At 37.9% G+C, this 19,511-nt stretch overlaps 1 protein-coding gene and 1 pseudogene across 1 annotated transcript in view; one reads left to right on the forward strand and one right to left on the reverse strand.

The window, feature by feature from the left end:
* LOC135717641 (uncharacterized) overlaps positions 1-19,511 on the reverse strand; it is a 162,089-nt gene that overhangs the window by 136,270 nt on the left and 6,308 nt on the right. The window lies entirely within an intron of this gene.
* On the forward strand, positions 16,335-17,648 carry LOC135717577 (E3 ubiquitin-protein ligase Bre1-like; annotated as a pseudogene).

Raw genomic sequence — 19,511 nt, forward strand, 5'->3', positions numbered from 1 at the left:
AATAACTTTTTCCTGTCTCGTTTTACATAGCAACGATCTTCAGCAAAGTTGTAGCTATTTTCTTTAAGAAAAGCTATTGAACTGTTTCGTAGCTCAATATGGAAAAAGACTGGAAGGCAATGAACAAAAAGTTGAGATTTTTCATAGTAATTTACATGTAAACTTCAAATGGCTTGTGCGAAGTCTGTTTCTAACCAAATGAGTTGTAACTTTGGGAGGCTAATCAGGACCCAATTTGAAACCATTTAAGCACTGTGGAGCGAAAAAGGCAAATTTTGCATCAGTCTAATGCTCGGGGTCTAACTGCACCGTATGCAAAATACGGACACTATGGGGTCTCACCACGCCGTAGATAATCCTCTAGCGGTAAACTATGGGGTCCTCTGGACATAATGGGACATTATGATGGCGGTTATTGACGATCGAGAAGGTGTTTATCTAGAAGGGAATTTTACTTAGATGGTTCTGCACCTCACTCTCCTTCTTCACTTCTTTCCCGTCCACACACCCAAGTAACATTTAACGCTTTATGCAGTACTACAAGGCTTCTACTATAAAACAATATTCATAAAACCCTGGTCAAGATAGTTTTGGCTTTATTACATCCACCAAAACCTCATTAAGACTAGAATCTGTCTAGTTGGCCCACCCTCAAGAAGGTTCTAAAGCGTGTATTATCGAGACATTTCAAGAATAACTTGCTGTAAAAAGCTTTTATGACGAATACATTGTGAACCATTTTAAATCCTTATTAAAACTACAATAAAAGCCATTTGGCATCAGCACTTCTGCCATTTGCCTTTGATGCTTGCTATGCGCACTAAAAAGCGATGCATCAATATCGTCCGATCTTGCTCAAATTCATCGTTGAAAAATGAATCTGTCAAAAATCCTCATAAATTTCTTCATCAGTAAAGTGAAAGAATTACTAAAATTATCGAAACTAATATTGTGGTCTATTTTCTAACCCGTACGATGCACGCGGAGATTTGAAGTCACGGGTTAGGCAAAAAGGTGTGCGTTTGACTTTGTACTGTCGCATTTGGCCCTTCGCTCATTTTCAACTTCTATTCAATTTTTATACTGCCGTACTCTAACTGAACAATCCACCTACTCTCTTCTAAAGATTATTCTCTAGCTAAAAAATTATCACACTAAAGCTTCATGTTAGCATTTCCAACGAACTCTGAAAAAATAGTTATTTGTTATGTTGATCATTGCTCCCAGCCGAGACAATTTGATGATTTTAGTAATCTCTATTGCTGCTCATTGATGCATTGATGAGAATAAAGTTATTTTAAAGAAAAAACATCTTGAAAAACGAAGATGTAAAAAAAATAGCATATTAACAATAGAGGGATTCCATCCAGAATGAGCTGAAAAAACCTGAAATCGTGCTCGACCATCTTCGATTTGGATGATACTTTGCCCATATTTTCAGTATGATAGACCAAGTATTTTCCGCAGGAGAGGAGACCCTTTTGACTCAAGGGTAATTTTTGAAAAGGGCCTATGTGTTTTTGCACACAAACTTTAAAAAAAATGTAGTTCGAAAACAGTTGGTTGTAGAAAAAAATTTACTATGAAGGAGTTGTAGGAAACTAATACGGCTTTATAAAAAAAAATACACACGAAATTTTTTTTCGTTTTTTTAACAAAAAAAAAATAAATAAAAATAAACCTCAAAATTCAAATAACAAAAAAACGTATTTTTGATTTTTTTATATTTTTTTTTTTACAAAAATTTGAATAGAAAGCAGAAGTTTTGAAAACAACTCTAGGATGGACAAACTTTCAATAAAAAAGTTTTTTAAGACCAACTTTTGAGGCATTTTTGAAAATTTCATTATTTACGGCAAAATGTTCAGTTTGATGTTAGTATATGATTATTAAAATCATTTCAAACGATAGTACTCATATCGATAAACTTCCTAAATATAACCGTTTTTGAGATATTTCAAATTTACTTTCATCAAAATCAATTTATTTGTAGAAAATAAGCCATAAGTTAATCGTGATTCTCCATCAGCATTGATAAGTTTAGCAAGATACACATATATTTACCTTCAATTTGTCTTTTGACGATTGAACGATCAGACAACCCGTTTAGAATTTACAGGGGAAATGAAAACACTATTATTTTAAATATAGAAACCAACACAAGTTAAGTTGCACTTATTTTCATTATCAAGCGTAGTTTCATCCTATTTAAGTTGAAGTAATGAAATTGGGTTGTTAGCGGAATGCTAACAAGTACCAATTGCAGTACCTATCCATCTCATTATTTTAGGTACATTACATGGTATTTTTCATGAAAAAAAGAGCTTCTCTGTAAGAGTAGCTTCAATACCAAAACAATATTTATACCTGAATATCCAAATGGTACCTACGTTTGTATATAAGCATGACCATCCTTTTGAAAACAGACATCACTAAAAAAATCTTTTTGAGTGAACAAGTATAATTTGAATATGGAATTCAAGAAGGTCGAGTGTTGCAAGCCGTTTCCTAATAAACGGTGTTCGTCAAAGCTTCGTAAATTATCCGAAAATTTGATTGAAAAACATAAGTTCCTAGAGTTGAAGTTTAATTTGGATACATCTCTATCAATCTGTGATACGTGTCGCTTGAATTTAAATAGAATCGAACCATGTGCTGAAAATCTGGAACTAGAAGTGTAACCGTCAGTCATGAACATCGCGGAGCCGTACCCATCTACATCTCGACATGGCCTCGAAGAAATACCATCAACTACGTCAATAACAACAGCATCATCTCAGGATAGTCGAGAGCACCAATTTTCCAGGACGCATAATATTGCGCTATTCAACAAAGGCATAGCTGGTATCAACGTATCACCAATATCGACAAAAAAATCCAGAATGTTAACTATCCCCGGAGAAAGTATATGGACATTACCAATGGCATTAAGAAACGCATCTTCGGTTTTCAAGCGGAAGAAGATGACCTGGAGCAACTAATATTGAAAGCTGCGGAACACAATGAGATGATCGGACAACTGAAGGAGAGATTTGCTGATCCAGGTTCATCGAGAGACGATCAAATAAGGATTCTGACGATTTTTCCGAAATCTTGGTCAACGCAAACGGTAATGGACGAGATTGAAACGAATAAATACATTGTATTGCAAGCTCAACGAAAGGTTAGGCCACGGTTTGGATCCCGAAATTAAAAACGGGGTATTGCAGTTCTTCGAAAGCGACCAGATAAGCAGAGCCACGCCAGGACTAAACGATTACGTTTCAGTGAAGAAGGAAGGTAAGAAGATTCATATTCAAAAGCGACTTTTAGTTTGTACATTGCGAGAAGCTTTTATTAAATTTCAAGAAGTTAGTAAAAATAGCATTGGATTTAGTTCATTTGCAGCACTTAAACCAAAGCATTGCAAATTACTTGGTAGTTCAGGTTCTCACAATATTTGTGTTTGTACCATCCATGAAAATATTAATTTAATGCTTCATTGTCTTAGAAAATATTCATTCGAAAAAGATTTCCACCATTATTTTGAAGAAATATTATGCAGCTCATCATCCAGAACTAAACATTGTTATCTCCGCGAATGCGAACGTTGTCCAGGTCTCTCAGATTTTGAAAGAAGTTTTTTCAGAAAAATTCGAGGAACAGAGTATGTCTGAAATATGTTTTGAACAATGGGTTTCAACTGATCGATGTAGTGTAGAGAAACTTGTAAAACCAGTAGATGGATTTGTTCCTTATTTTTGCGAAAAGTTGGAAAAACTGGTAGGGTAACTGATGATGGTTGGACCTATTTAGGCCGGTTTCACACGACGTCAACATTCATGTCGTATTTTTTTTATGAATTCAACATATAATTATGAAAAATGTGTGATTAGGGGAAAGATCTACCTTTCTTGTTTCTTATAATAACATAAAAAGTTCAATATTATGAACAAATGATTTTATAAAACGTTTTTATTCGGCAAAGAATTATGATGTTGGTTGGACCTATACTGATCTTGGTTGGACCTAAAAAATGATGATGGTTGGACTTTTTTTTGCAAATGCTAGTTTAGCCCATATTTGTTCAAAAACTTTGTTTAGAGCTTATTGGTATCATGAAAAAACCCTTTTTATGCAGTTTTTATGAATTTGCTATTTAAAAAAATCAAGAAATTTGAGTTTAACTTCGTTTTTAAAAAAGTTCACTTTCCACGCATTAGCTATTCATCATGGCTCATTTTCTCGGAAATCATTGACCCGATTTAGAAATTTTTTAACGTCAAGCTATAGGTATTGTGGTCCCATTGAAAGCTATCGAATATTTTTGGAATCGGTCAACTAGTTCCGGAGATATAGCCGGAACAAGTTCCAGGCTATATGGAACATGGACCTAATTTTGATATGGAAGGAATAAAACCTATCATGTGACACTTCACATTACTTCCAAATTCGATAACAAGGTCAATAACAAAATTGAGTGCCTTGGACAACATTGGCCACTTCCGGGCATATTCTGGGTGCCCCCGGGGAATTCAGGGGCTTAAAATGACGTATTATCAGAACTTCATCCCGGTTTTATAGTTTTTTTTTCTCCTAGGAGTTTTTTTTTTTGGAAATAAGTTTCAGTCAGTAATTTTTAGTTTGTTAACATTTTTTTTTTTTTTTTTTTTTTATTATAGTCACTTTAACACTCTTGGGTCATTCGTGACTTGTCCGGGGTGAGATTTGAACTCATGACTTTGGCGTGAGAGGTATGGATGTTAACCACTACGCCGGGGTCGCCCCCAGTTTATTAACATTTTATTTCAAGTTAATTCACACACAGAAGGTGTATGAGAAGTGCTTAATGTAAATTCATATTAACAGATTCTTTCGGCTCTTTCGTGGTAATTCGGAAATCGGTGGTTACCCTTTCAGCCAACCTGACGATGGAAGCAGCTTCTAAGATCTTTTTGGTCGCCTTAGGACTGCCAGAAGCAGCGCACATACAAACCCAATCCTCTAGCTGGTTCTCCAAATCAACACTCAACACTATTTCCCTTCCATATTTCTTTTCTTCCGCCATTTTTTCAATCGAAGAAACTGATCACTCGGCCAAAACGAAATCGAATTTCAAATCAGCTGCGCATGAAGGATGTAGACAAACCGAAGCGCACCTAGCGGCCGTCTTAGGAAACACATAGGTCCAACCATCATCATGCGTAGGTCCAACCATGATCATATTTATCTATTCGAATTTCGTCAATTACTTAAACATTTTAGTGAAACCAATGGATAAATGGCGTACTAACGTGTTGTTTACACCTTAAAGCAGTTTTTTACTGCATGAAAATAAAAATAAATGTAAAAATATTCCCTTTTTGTATGTTTGAAAGTAAGGCATGATGACGAGCTAATGCGTGAAAAGTGAACTGTTTTGAAAACACACTGAAACTCAATTGTTTTGAAGTTTTTTCAATAAAACACCCATGCAAATTGAAGAAAAAGAGTTTTTTATGATAGTAAAGGGATCTTCGAAAATAAAAAATTAGCGAAGATTGACTAAACTAGCGATTGAAAAAATAGGTCCAACCATCATCAGTTTTTGGATAGGTCCAACCAGAATTAATTACCCTATCCCATGATTATATTAAAACTCAGCAGTCTAGTTTCTTGAGAAATACAAAAAATACTCTTAAAAATGGAGAAGTTGTCATAATTTGTGATTTTTCCGAAAATTAATCATTTGTTCTTCAAGATGCTGCCCAAAGTAGTTACTGGAATAATCAACAAGCTACTATTCATCCTTTTTGCATTTATTATTCAGAATCAGGTATAATTGAAAATTTAAGTTTGACCGTAATCTCTGAAGTTTTAAAACACGGTACAATTGAGGTGCAAGTATTTATTTCAAAATTACTGACCTTTTTGCAAACAAAAATACAAGTAAAAGAAGGGATGTTTATGTCTGATGGAGCTGCATCCCAATTTAAAAATTGCAAACATTTTAAACGAAAAGTAACGATTGACGTTGAATGGCACTTTTTGCAACTTCGCATGGCAAGGGACCATGTGACACGATTGGTGGCACATTAAAACGAATGGCAAGGAACGCAAGTGTGGCTGTAGAACACGAACATCCAATCACAAGTGCAGCAGAGTTATATGCATGGGCTAACCAGAAGAGTAATGATTATTTAACAAAAATGTCATTTTGCAGAATGCAGAATGGAAAAGCATTTTTGAAAAGGCCAAAACGATCCCAGGTACAAGAAAATATCACTGTATTGTTCCGATTTCCGAAAATAAAACATCAGCGAAACTATTTTCGAATGACGAAGAACGTACCATTCATAACATATAAAAACATGCCAATCAAAAGGTCATCAAATAAAAATATATCCAACAAAAAGTTTTATGTACAAATTATTATTATTAAAGACGATCGAAAGTAATAAATGTAAGATGCAAATAAAAACGCATGAGTATTTCATTTATTTATCTTATTTATCTTATAAGTTTAACACCAATTTTCCAATAGTCTATTGGTGCAAGGATAAGTTGAAGGTAAGTACATGCATATCTTGCAAAACTTATCATATTTGATGGACAATCACCTATAACTTACGAAAAGGGCATATTTTCTACAAAAAATTGATTATGATGAAAGTAAATTTGAAATATCTCGAAAACGGTTACATTTAGGAAGTTTATCAATATGGGCACTATCGTTTGAAATGATTTTTATAATCATATACTGGCATCAAGCTGAACATTTTGCCGTAAATAATGAAAGTTTCAAAAATGCCTTAAAAGTTGCTCTTAGAAAAACTTTTTTATTAAAAGTTTGTTCATCCTGGAGTTGTTTTCAAAACTTCTGTTTTCCATTCAAGTTTTATTGAAAAAATTTAAAAAAAAATCAAAAATACGTTTTTTTGTTATTTGAATATTTTGGTTTATTTTTATTTTTTTTGTAAAAAAAACGAAAAAAAAAATTCCGCGTTTATTTTTTTTATAAAGCCTTATTAGTTTCCTACAACTCCTTCATAGTAAATTTTTTTCTACAACCAACTTTTTTCGAACTACATTTTTTTAAAGTATGTGTGCAAAAACACATAGGCTCTTTTCAAAAATTACCCTTGAGTCAAAAGGGTCTCCTCTCCTGCGGAAAATACTTGGTCTATCATACTGAAAATATGTGCCAAGTATCATCCAGATCGAAGATAGTCAAGTTTGGTGACTGACCGATTTGGCGTGGAATTGGTCAATATGGCGATAGCATAAACATTAGTTTTCCATAAGCCATTTGTGAAAAAGCTGGTTTACTTTCATGAAATCACTAACAAAGGCAAAACATGTTAATGCGGCTTTTATGAAGATAACAGACTGAATCGTTTTTATCTGAAGCCATTTCACTTGATCCTATTCCGTTCAGTATTATGATGACATTAATGGTGGCAAAGTTGCCTGGAAAAAGTAAAACGTCAAAATTTGTTTATCTTTCGATAGTTTTGTTGTGCGATCATTGCAACGATATTCTACTCCAGCGTTGGATCAACAAGCTGCGTGACATCCTTGATAAGTGTAATTTATCTATTGGAAGCAGTTGCTCAGGAAGTGTATCTACATATGCAACTTGGAACAGGGTGAAGCTCAATCGTTCCCGAAAAGTTTTCCTTCTTCTGTTGCTGTGCTTGCTTGGAATTTTTGGAACAGTTAACCCTTTCACCGAATGAAATCGTTGCTATGGTTCGGAAGGCAGTCAATTTCCAACTGACGGACAGCTTTTGAAGTTTCCTTTCGGCAGTTTTCCGCAGTCCCAGTTTGGCACTGATGCTATTCGGATTATCATTGCAACGTTATTTCTGGAGAAGGTTGCCATTGACAATATGCTGTGTATTCCCATCACTTTTATGCGTCTAATTTGACGGCTTCCAGTGCTTCGTAAAAAGCATTCAATTCGCTCTTCTCAGTCGGCTGTTGTGTTATTGTTGACCGATTTTGCTAGAATTATTACTCGATTATCATTTGGCATTTCCTTGCGATTCTGCGTTTGAAAGCGCATCAATATATGCTTTTTAGTCCCGTTTGAAATCGAACGGTTTTATAATTGCTTTTATAATTACAAAACGCCTTTATGGAGTATTATGTCGTGACATCAATAAGACAAATACCGAATGATTTACTGAACAGTTTTATAAAGGGATAGAGTGCTGTATTTTTTTTTTGTAAAACCAGGCACTTTCTGATTTTCTCGTCAGGCTTTAAACGGTTTTTAAAGCAGCATAAAGCTGAACTACTTGCTTTACACTTTTGAATGCTGCACACTTGGAAATTATTATTTTTACACGAGACGTAATTCAGCTTTGACGTAAATCATGGAACGTAGACAAACATGGCATGTAAAATTAAGTGTCCTGAAACTGAAACATAAGAAACTCGACGAAAAGTGCGTTTGATTGAATTGATTTTCTCGTCCTTTTCAACTGATTCTTATGTCAAAAGGGCCGCTTGCATGTGTCGGTCTCAGGGCACTGAAATTTACATGGCTTTTTTGTAGTGTGTATTTAAACTCAAAATATTGCTTATTACCGTTATAAAACCACAATACATAAGAGTGAAAGCCAAAAGGCTGTTAAATCCGGAGTACTTTGAGATTTGGCCGTAATTGCTTTTGTAAACAAACACGTAAATCGCCGATTTCTCGCGACTACAAGCTCAATCTTGCAAACAAACTATGCCAAATGATGGAGGAATCATTCCTCTACCTGTTTGTGGTGTTAGTTTTTCAGATTGAGCTTTAATTCGCGAGAAATCGACGATTGACCGGTTTGTTTACAAAAGCAATTACGTCCTAATCTTGAAGTTCTCCGGAAATTGTTACTTGGGTGGTTCTGTTCAAGATTCTTCTTGAATTTCAAAACTGGCCAATTTATATTTTTCGAAGTATCCCTGTTGAGTATCGCCAAGCAAATGACTCTCAAGGATGGCGGCTGGCCTATTCTCCCTCCTTCTCGATGAGCCATCGTCCTTCCGTTCCAAAATACGCCTCATAATGGCCCCCAATATGCCACCTCCTCTAATGGCCACCAAATCCAGTTAACAGGGCCATCTGGTGGTATACGGAACACTAATCGCGGCAATCTCACTAATCTCAGATAGACAGACATCAAAATGCTGCACTCAATAGTTTCGTCGCAAATAACCATGTCCCACTAATTTTGATTTCGTCCCACTGTTCATGGCGACGTAACTTCAAGCTGAACATTGCATTAGGTCCTAAGTAACATTGATCGATTCTTCGTCGACTTTTTTTTAAAGTTTATGATCTCACTATGCGGTGCTAATGTGGTAGTCAATTTCCTGTACAAAATATATCTTAAGATCTTTACTATTTAGAATGTTTCCGTCTTCGGGAAAGTTGATCAGGTGATTAATGTCTTTAAATTTTTAGGTTAGTTAGTTCAGAATTCTCTCACTACATGACACTAGTCTACGTATGGAGTTAACGTAGTTCCTGACTTCGTAGATGATGAGGATTTCAAATATAGCTTATAGATACAGAAAGTTCACAGGGTTGAATGTCTTTTATTTATTTATTTGTTTATTTGTATATTGAAAAATTTAACTGACAATTATTGTCTAAATAAATAAAACTTAAACTAAATAGTTACGGTCAACTGTAAGGAAAAGGCCAAGTTACCGATGACAAAACACTTCAGCTGATACATTGAAGTCGAACATATAAAAGAAGTTGTTGAATTGCCGGCTGATTGCTCGAATTGGCTCGTGTTGTGTATAATTTCGGCGCCGTGGTTCCAAAAACAGAAAGGCGTGTTAACGAAGAGGCCTCTCAGGGGCATACATATTTAGTTGAGACATCAGTGTTGGACAGTCAATGTCACCCGTAAGCAGCTTTCCAGCGAACATAGCTTGAGCGACCGTTCGTCTCACCTCTAATGGTTCAATTCCCAGGAGACGGCAACGCTCCTCGTACGGTGGCAAGTTTGTTGGGTCACGCCAGTTGAGGAAACGAAGAGCATATCTCACAAACTTGCGTTGAACCGATTCAATTCTAGTGATCCAGCTAGCATGGAAAGGGCACCAAACAACTAAACTTGGAGTTGGTTGGATATGCTAACATGAAGCTTTAGTGTGATGATTTATTAGCTAGAGAATGATCTTTAGAAGAGGGTAGGTGGATAGTTCCGTTAGAGTACGGCAGTATGAAAATTGAATAGAAGTTGAAAATGAGCGAAGGGCCATTAAAGCGACAGTTTTCAAGATAGACGCACATTTTTGCCTAGCCCGTACGATGTACGCGGGGACTTGAAGTATGTCTCCAAGTCCACAGGCAAAAATGTGCGTCCCTCTTGTTGCTCATAAACTGACTGCGGCTATGGAATAGTTCTAGCGACGTTTTCATCACTACCTAAAGCCCCACGTTTGCGAGAGCATTTCCAGTCGATGGTGTGTTATAATGCAGTTCTTCTTTACCCAACTATTGTGTTGCTCCTCTCGTCATGACCAACGTGATCATCTCAGAGAGAAAGCAGTAGGGTGGTTGTTGCGTGCTGTACCATCATGCTATGATTTTCATCCAAAATTTAGTTAAAAGTACCCAACGGTGAAAACATAACGGTTGAGTACTATTAACTGAAAATTCAGTTCTTTTTTACTTTGAATCGCAGCGTGTTTTAGTTAAACGGAATGTATCGATAAATATTTCACAATATTCTTCGTAAATTACTTTACGCAATACAATTTACTAACATGAACATTTTAAACAACTACGGAAAGTACTAATTCAATCAATAATGACAAATACTACGTTTTGAGCTAAACGATGATTAACAGAAAATTAACTTAAATTTGAGTTCATCTATTATTACTCAATAGATGAGTAAATTTGACCCATCGTCGCTTTTCTCTTTCACTCAACGGTAGACCTCAAATGATAGAACCCAACGGTGAGTTTTTTTTAACTTGATTATGAGTATTTTTTTCCTACCGTGTAGATGAATTGTATTCCTTTTGAATATCATCGCTGACACGAACGAGCGCAACGAAAAAAATTTCAGCTAAGTTGAGTGTAGAAGGAATGATTTTTATCAGCACTGACAGAAGCTTCTTAGAAGTCCCAAATCTAGTTTTACGAATTAACTACTTTTACGGACTTTTTGGATTTCTTGGCGGATCCCCCAATGCCTCTATAAGACGAATTCATACTGATAACAAATCTACAAATGTTTTGGAAAAAAGTCAAATGTTTTAAAATTTCCGTAACGAAATATTCTTATTTACGCATTCAGTTTCAATCAAGCAAAGGTGGCCGTCTTACCCCGACACATGTCAAACTGTAGCAGCTTCTGTTATACCACATAGTTTAATGAAAATTGTATATTTTTCACTTCAAGTACATCGAACAGACATGTGTTTTCCTTACAGTAATGTTACTTTTACATTATAAATTATATGATAGCTACAAAAATTAACAAACGGAGGCTGCCGTCATGCGCAATGTTTGTATTTGTTGTTTATATTGACGTTTCATTTGTAATCAAGCTGGAATGTGTTTTAAAACATAAACTGTAGTACATCAAAGAACTCTGCATCATTATTTTTTTTTTTCAAGAGCTTATTGTTACAATAATCTAAAGGGTGGCCGTCTTACCCCATCGTTCCCTACACAGTACTGGCAACCGGTGGAAACTAACGATTTTAAATTGGCTCACTACTTGACTAGCCTATTGGTCCTAAGCAAATCGATTAACGCACCCCATTATAGTCGAAATTCTAGTACTACACAATGTTTGTTTTGATTCGCTTTGAAAGTTTGACAGATAAACTGAGGGGTTCATGGATTTTCCTATGTTTCGAGGGGCGCATCGATTAGCTTGGGACCGAAGATAGTACCAGAGCTGAAGCACGTTTCTTCGGGACCTACTAGTCTTAGAGTTACCTCTATGGTACTGGTCTGGCGAGCTTGGAACGTAACTGTTGATTTTTCTGGACCCACTTCCTCCAGTGTACCTTATAAATAATTCACAACTCCATTTATGTGCATCATAGTAACAGGAATCTTCATTACTTTTTCAAATTGTGCAGCGGAATTTTGAGATATTGAATTACCTACACAGCAAAAAATCTAAATTATAATGGTGATGTACATAAATATTCATGTCTGCAAACGTTCATGCATGTACTTCCTTTTCATGTAAACTAACAACTTGCAAGAAATGTTGCTTACAAAGATGGATGGTTGCATGACATTATTGGAATATTTCATGAAATTACTTTTACATTTAAACTTGTATGATATATGACGATTCATTTATGTGTATCATAGTGACAGAAATTTTCATTACTTTATAACTGTGTAAAAAAACTTTGTTTGAAAAAAACTCCCATTGTTATTGGCGAAAAGTACGTTTTCCAAACGAGGACGGCACTGGCGAATTGGTTAAAATCCATAGATCTTTCGCCAAAGCCACGATTTATGGACAAATCATGGATAACACAAGAGTGTCAAAGTGACTAGAATAAAAAAAATGTCTTCCAAAATTTAGAAGCGGAATTTAAAAATTACCATCGTTGGCGTATAACAGCACGTGAAAAAATGCCAGCGGAGGTGGCGCACATGTCTAGCTATCATACAGTTATCAAATCAGGTCAGCTGCAGATTAGTACCCCCGTTCATATTCGTAATTCCATGAGGCATTTTTCCCTTACGAAAAGGTACAACAACCAACGAAGTTCTGAAAGTCTGGATTAGGATCGTGTTTTCTTCGTATGCAATTGGCAACCTTCGTAATTAATAGCACTCTTCAAACTGGTTCTCCCGACAACATTCACATTTGGCTTACATTGTATCATGGGTATGGGCACGAGAGCAAAAAATTCATCTATTCATCTAACTCCGGCACGGTTTCCATATACTCCTTATTGCGTCATACCGTTACTTAAAAGGTTACCAACAAAACGCAATCCCGATAATTGAACAAAAATGCACCGGCATTATGCGGCTTCGTGTTTTGCCGAACAATGCAGTGCATCTGGTGCATCACCACGGCCACGAAATAGCCTTCCACATAAGGAAACGAATTTACCCCAGTCACGTACATTTCGGGCCCCCCTTTCACTGTACATCTTACTACACAGGCGAGGAATGCAGGCAACATGCTATCATGCTATTGTGGCGTGGGATATTCAAGAAGGAAACGAAGAAACACCGACCGACGCACGGTCCAACAAACACATGCAAGAGCACTCGATCGAGTCTAGGTCAATGTCAAAGAGAGAACTTTATGCTCCCAGCCGCAACTCAGTATGCTGTGATGATCGCAACAACGAACGGTTGTTGTGTGGTTATGTACACGGTGTTGTTTTTCACGCCTATGTTTCGCCCCACTCACTCTGACGTTGCATGATGCCGATACAAATTCAAGCTTTGAGAGAAGAGAGCTTTGACTTATTTGTCGCCGGCTTTCTTTTGGCGTTTGTCCGTTGAGGTTCAAAGCTTTCGAAAGGGAAGTGAGCAAGTGAGCAAAACTGATTCAGCCATTTGGTTATTGCGCTGATGTGTTGGTGAGAATTCCGTGGTCGTGGTCAGTGTTATCAGCTGATGCTGAGGATTGATTTTTATTGCCCAGCAATGTGTGTATGTATTGTAATGAAAATATTCACCAACATTTGATGGATTTTCCATGCTAAAATCCCAGCTTTCAATACCTTCGTGGTTATCTACTAACTTTGATAAAAATCGATCAGTTTCTTTTGCTTTCTACCGCGACCGTCATCTTAAAACTAAATCTTATCTAAGTATAAATGAAATTAATCGTTGCTTTTGAGGATTGCAACGAAGTTTGCCTGAAATTATTAATTATTTTGTTGGACATTTGTTCTAAAGTCTCAACATTCGAAATTCTATGTACCACGGTAGTACTGTACCAGGGAGGCAACTTCTAAATCACCTTCAGAATTTTGTTCTGAATCCTTTGAAGCGCTTTTTTCCTGGTAGTGCAACTAATAGACCGTATTGGCCGTAAATGCTGTCTAAAAACTTGTTTAAATATTAGAAGTTTATTCATCAGGCAAAGTTTGGATTTCCTGTTTATAGATTTGTTTGTTTATTTGCGGAAATGCCTGTGTCATCAAATTTAAAATTTTAATAATTAACCTGCAGAGTTCTGTCAGTTAAATAATTTTGAACTAATTTCATAACATAGAGTGGAAAATTAAACTTTTTTAATTCATCAATCAAACCTTCATGTACACTAACTTTAGATTACTGGGTTCAGTTAAATTTTAATTGGTTTTTTGCGGATCGCCCAGTAATTATCACAGCAATGATGTGCAGTACCGAACTGTCCGTAAAGTCAATATGTCAAAAATAACTGTACGTTCAGTTAATGGTTCGAGTTGCGTTAAGCAATGTTAACTAGAAAGCCCAGTATTTTGTTTTGTTTATTTTGCTGTAGTTTAATTGACTAGACAGTTATTTGGTTCATTCTTGTACCGTGTTACCCAGTTTCACACTCATTTTAGATTACCGAAGTCAGTAAAATTTTAGTGGGTTTTTGAACTGCGGACCACCCAGTAATTAGATCAGTTGCAATTTTGAATACCAAACTGCTGGAAATTAAACGTTAAAGAATACTATATGTTCTCGGGAGAATTAACCGATGATCTCAGTACATATGATCGAAATAATGTTGAATGAATATAATGATTATGATTGCTGCAAAATAAAATTCATAAAATGCTTTCAATATCGCACATGATCAATAACGTTGTTTCAAAATTCTACAATACTTTTAACTGCATACGGTATCATTTGGTTTACAAAAGGAACATCGTCTTTATGAACAAAAACTAATGAGAATACAGAACATCATCTATAAATTAACTACTTACCTGAGTTCGATCAGTTTCCTATGTAAAAGTTACAGTTAACTGTACATAATTACGTGGCAGAACTTTGTTTTGCCCAAACTATCCATTGCAGCATTGTGTTAAATTGATCTGTTCATGATCAGTTAAATGCGCATTAACATTGATGAGGATTCGGTAAATACTATAAAAACTGTTTCTTCCGTAATCCTTTGTACTGAAAATTAGTACAGTTCAGTAAACATACTACTTTACCGTTTAATCCGTAAAAATACTTGCAGTAAACACACAGTAGTTTTTTGGCATATTAACTGATATTCAGTTATTAAATACCGATTGTCGGTTTCAAGTCACGTCTGAACTGATGTTTCAGCTATAATTTTGTTTACAAACCAGAGTCAGTAAAAATAATTACCGAACACCTAAATCATAGATGAGTGTGTGCCAAACACTGCCGAATGCTTTTTCTATGCCTAGAAGAGCAACTCCAGTTGAGCAGCCTTCAGATTTGTTTGAACGAATTAAATAGGTAACTGTTAAGAGTTGATGAGTAGTTGAATGCCCAAATTGAAATCCAAACTGCTCATCTGCAAAAATTGAGTTCGTATTGATGTGAAGCATCATTCTATGCAAAATTATAACAATTATAATTATAACAAGAAGAGGTTGAACAGCAAATGTTTGGCACATGAAACCTGTCAAATTCGCTTTCAGATAGTCACAATCAGCAATTTTGAAAGGTTTTATGTGTCAAGCACTTGCCTTTCCACCACTTCTTGTATCTAACAAGTACAAACTATCATTATAACATCTAATGACTTCAAAATTCAGAAAATCATTTTTTTATAGCAAGTAAGTGGAAGCAACCCTGCTTATTGATGAAAGCAAACTTATTGGACGGTAGTTAGAAGCTTCAGCTGGATTTTTATCCAGCTTCAAAATTGGAACTACTTTAGCATTTTTACATTTATCAGGAGATCTAGGAGTTTTTTTATGAGGATATACAAAATTCCATCATCACCTGAAGCTTTCATAGTTTGAAACTTTTTAGTAATATATCTTACCTCGTCCAAAGTTGTCATGGTTGTGGTAGGTGATTTACCGGTTCTTTGTGTTGGTAAGTGTGTTCGTGTTATTGCAAATGCACTACACTTACGAGAACTCAGGTAAAGCTTATCACGGACAATGCAAATGTTCTGTTCAAGTGTGATGATTGTCTATCTATCAGATCAGAGTTGTGACGAGCAGAATGACCTGATCTCGCACGTCAAAAGTAAGGGAAAAGATATGAAGAAGGTATTTCTACTCTCAGACTCAGTCACTGGCATGCGAGATCACATTGCGATAATATCACTAATAACGAGAATTTGAAAAATTGAAGTACTGGAAAAAATACAGGCTGTTTCGAATCTTGTGGAGAGAAGCGTGGATTTTCCATTCACGAGCGGTAATTTAGATGAATCTACAGTTGTCTTAACTAACTTGAAGATATTACAGTGAAGTTGACAACACTGCAAGAGCAACAGCAAGCGGAAGTGAAGATGGACAACGAACTAGCATTGGCCGCTTCCGCGATAAAGACCGGCGAACAAGGTTCGGTGAAGGAGGAAGATCCAAACGATCCCGGTTCCGGAACGCTTAAGTCTGAATCCGGTGAGGAAGGTGATCGATCCGAACGGTGTGAAAAAGGAAGAGATCGGTCCGGATGGGAAACCGATCAAATCGGAAGCCCCCGGTATTCCGAAAGGAGACGGTAAATGACGGGTCAAAAATGCAGTGTCGGATTTAGTTTAAGATTTGAGAAATCAACTAAAGAAAGCACTGAACGATCAGTAAGAGATGAAATTGGTGCTGGATACGTACAAAGGGGTTCCGAAGGAGCAGCAAGATAAAGTCCAGATAGAGGACTTAAAGAATCAACATGAAGAAGGTTCTGGAAAGTAAACGGGAATACCGCAAGAAGCTGGCCGACGAAGAAGCGCTCAGAAAAATTAAACAGTTAGAAGAGGAAAAGTTTGAGTTGCAGAAACAGGTTCACAATCAAAAGCAACCGGACAGTGCATGGAGTAGCGGTTACCGACCATTCGTTGGATCACATGAAGAAGAAGCGTTGCTAAATGAGATGGACAGGCAGGCGGTTGAGGACATGCAGGAGCAAAACTCCCGGTTAATTCAGCAGCTGCGGAGAAAGGACGATGCCAACTTCAAGCTAATGTCAGATCGGATGTAAACCAACCAGATGCTCAAACTTCTGCGTGAGGAAAATCAAGTGAAACAATGCATGTCGTGCTGCGTAAGCTGGAGGAGATGGAACGCATCCTGCAAAACACCGTCACAACGATAGAGAAGGAACTGGTAGGAACAGGCGATGGAAATGCACAAACGGAAAGCCATTGAATCTGCCCAGTCCACGGTCGACCTGAAGCTGCACCTCGAAAAGTATTACGCCCAGATGATGGCAGCTCAGCAGATGGTAGCGGAGAAGAAGAGCTCTCTGGAAGCGGAAGCCTACAAAACCAAGCGGCTGCAGGAAGAACTGGCGCAATTCAAGCGCAAGGCAGAACGCATGAAGAAGATCGAAATGTCCGGCACTAAGATCGACGGGGTCTTGCTAGAAGGTGAGTACAAGGAAACGCTCACATGTCCCTCGTGCAAGGTTAAGCGGAAAGATGTGTTTCCCCGTTTTCTGTTATGACTGTTTGCGAACCCGGTACGAAACCCACCAGCGCAAGTGTCCCAAGCGCAATTGTGCATTTGGCGCCAGCGACTATCATCGGTTGTATTTATCCACGTAAGAGGTTAGTTTGGTCATATTCTTCCAATGCATCCCCCCTCCCCCGTCGTATCTTAAATCCTTATTTATGAACATAGTGATTTGTAAGTGTTTGTTTCTGTTTGAAATGCGAAGTCTATGTTTATGCAAGTTGAGGATTAAGGGCCGTTTCTTCAACTACAGCATCATCAACGTGCACTGCCCACACGAAGGGAGACCCGATGACGAGAAAGAAGCGTTCTATGCGCAGCTGGAGCAGGTGTACGACGGCTGTTCGCAACGGGACGTCAAAATCGTCATCGGCGACATGAACGCTCAGGTAGGACGTGAGGCAATGTATAGACCGGTACTCGGGCCAAAAAGGCTGCATGCCGTATCCAACGACAACGGCCAACAATGCGTGAACTTTGCAGCTTCTCGGGGTATGGTAGTTCGAAGTACCTTTTTCCCCCGCAAGGATATCCACAAAGCCACCTGGAGATCACCTGACCAACACACAGAAAACCAAATCGATCACGTTCTAATCGACGGGAAATTCTTCTCCGACATTATCAACGTCCGCACGTACCGCAGTGCGAACATAGGTTCGGACTACTACCTAGTTGCAGTATGCATGCGCTCAAAACTCTCGACGGTGCATAACACACGTCGAAGTCGAACGCCGTGACCCAACATTGAGCAACTACCGGACGCCGGAGTTGCCCAGGACTACGCGCAGCAGCTGGAAGTTGCACTACCCACGGAAGAGCAGCTTGGCGCAGCTTCTTTTAAAGATGGCTGGAGGGACATCCGTTCCGCCATAGGTAGTACTGCTGCAGCGGCACTAGGTACTGCAATCCCGGACCGAAGAAATGACTGGTTTGACGGCGAATGCAAACTGTTAGTAGAAGAGAAGAATGCAGCACGGGCGAGAATGCTGCAACACCGCACGAGATTGAATGTGGAGCGATACAGACAAGCGCGGAACAGACAAAACTCGGTTTTCCGAAGGAAGAAGCGTCAGCAGGAAGACCGAGATCGCGAGGCGATGGAAACAGGGGTTGAAACAGTTGACGTTTTTTACTACACTCGCTTCGTTGTCGTGCGCGACAGTCTGTTTGTATTCGAACACTCATGCTCTACCGTCGTCTCTCTCACACAACACGAGCGGTAGAATAACATTCGAGCTAAAAGAAAATTATCAAAATAGCTATCATATGACATGTGTGATTTCGTTGTAATTCCTCAATTTGGTGTTAATCAAACCATTTCTGATCAGAAATAGTATTACTAGGACATCATTGCTTGCTATTTTCAGAATTCACACAAGCACACCATCAGCAGCTCTTATTATGAGAAAAACTAAAATACATACATCCGTGACGGTCTTCGGCGACAGTGTCGTATGACAGAGCCTGTCATACGACATTTTAGTTTGGTACTGTACTATGATAGCTTGTTTTGCAAGTGTCGGAGGCAAAGGCAGTCAATTATCATAGAAAATGTGTCGACTACCGTGACCGCTTACAAGACTGGATGGAAAATCTGTACTGCGTAAACGACACACGGAAGTTCTACGAGAAGCTAAATAGTTCGCGCAAAGGCTACGTGCCGCAAGCCGATATGTGCAAGGACTTGGACGGTAACCTTCTCACGAACGAGTGTGAGGTGATTGAGAGGTGGAAGCAGTACTATGACGAGCACCTCAACGCTGAAGCAGCAGAAAACGAAGGTGGCACGGCAACAGACCTTGGAGCACGCGCAGAAGACGACAGGCTACCGGCCCCTGATCTTCAAGAAGTTGAGGAGGAGATCGGTCGGCTGAAGAACAACAAAGCAACTGGTGTAGATCAACTACCAAGTGAGCTATTGAAATACGGTGGTGAAGCACTGGCTAGAGCGCTGC

Source organism: Ochlerotatus camptorhynchus, unplaced genomic scaffold (assembly GCF_037179485.1).
Source record: "Ochlerotatus camptorhynchus isolate MF236.1 unplaced genomic scaffold, CSIRO-AGI_Acam_v1.1 ptg000062l, whole genome shotgun sequence".
In the NCBI taxonomy this organism is placed as follows: domain Eukaryota; kingdom Metazoa; phylum Arthropoda; class Insecta; order Diptera; family Culicidae; genus Ochlerotatus; species Ochlerotatus camptorhynchus.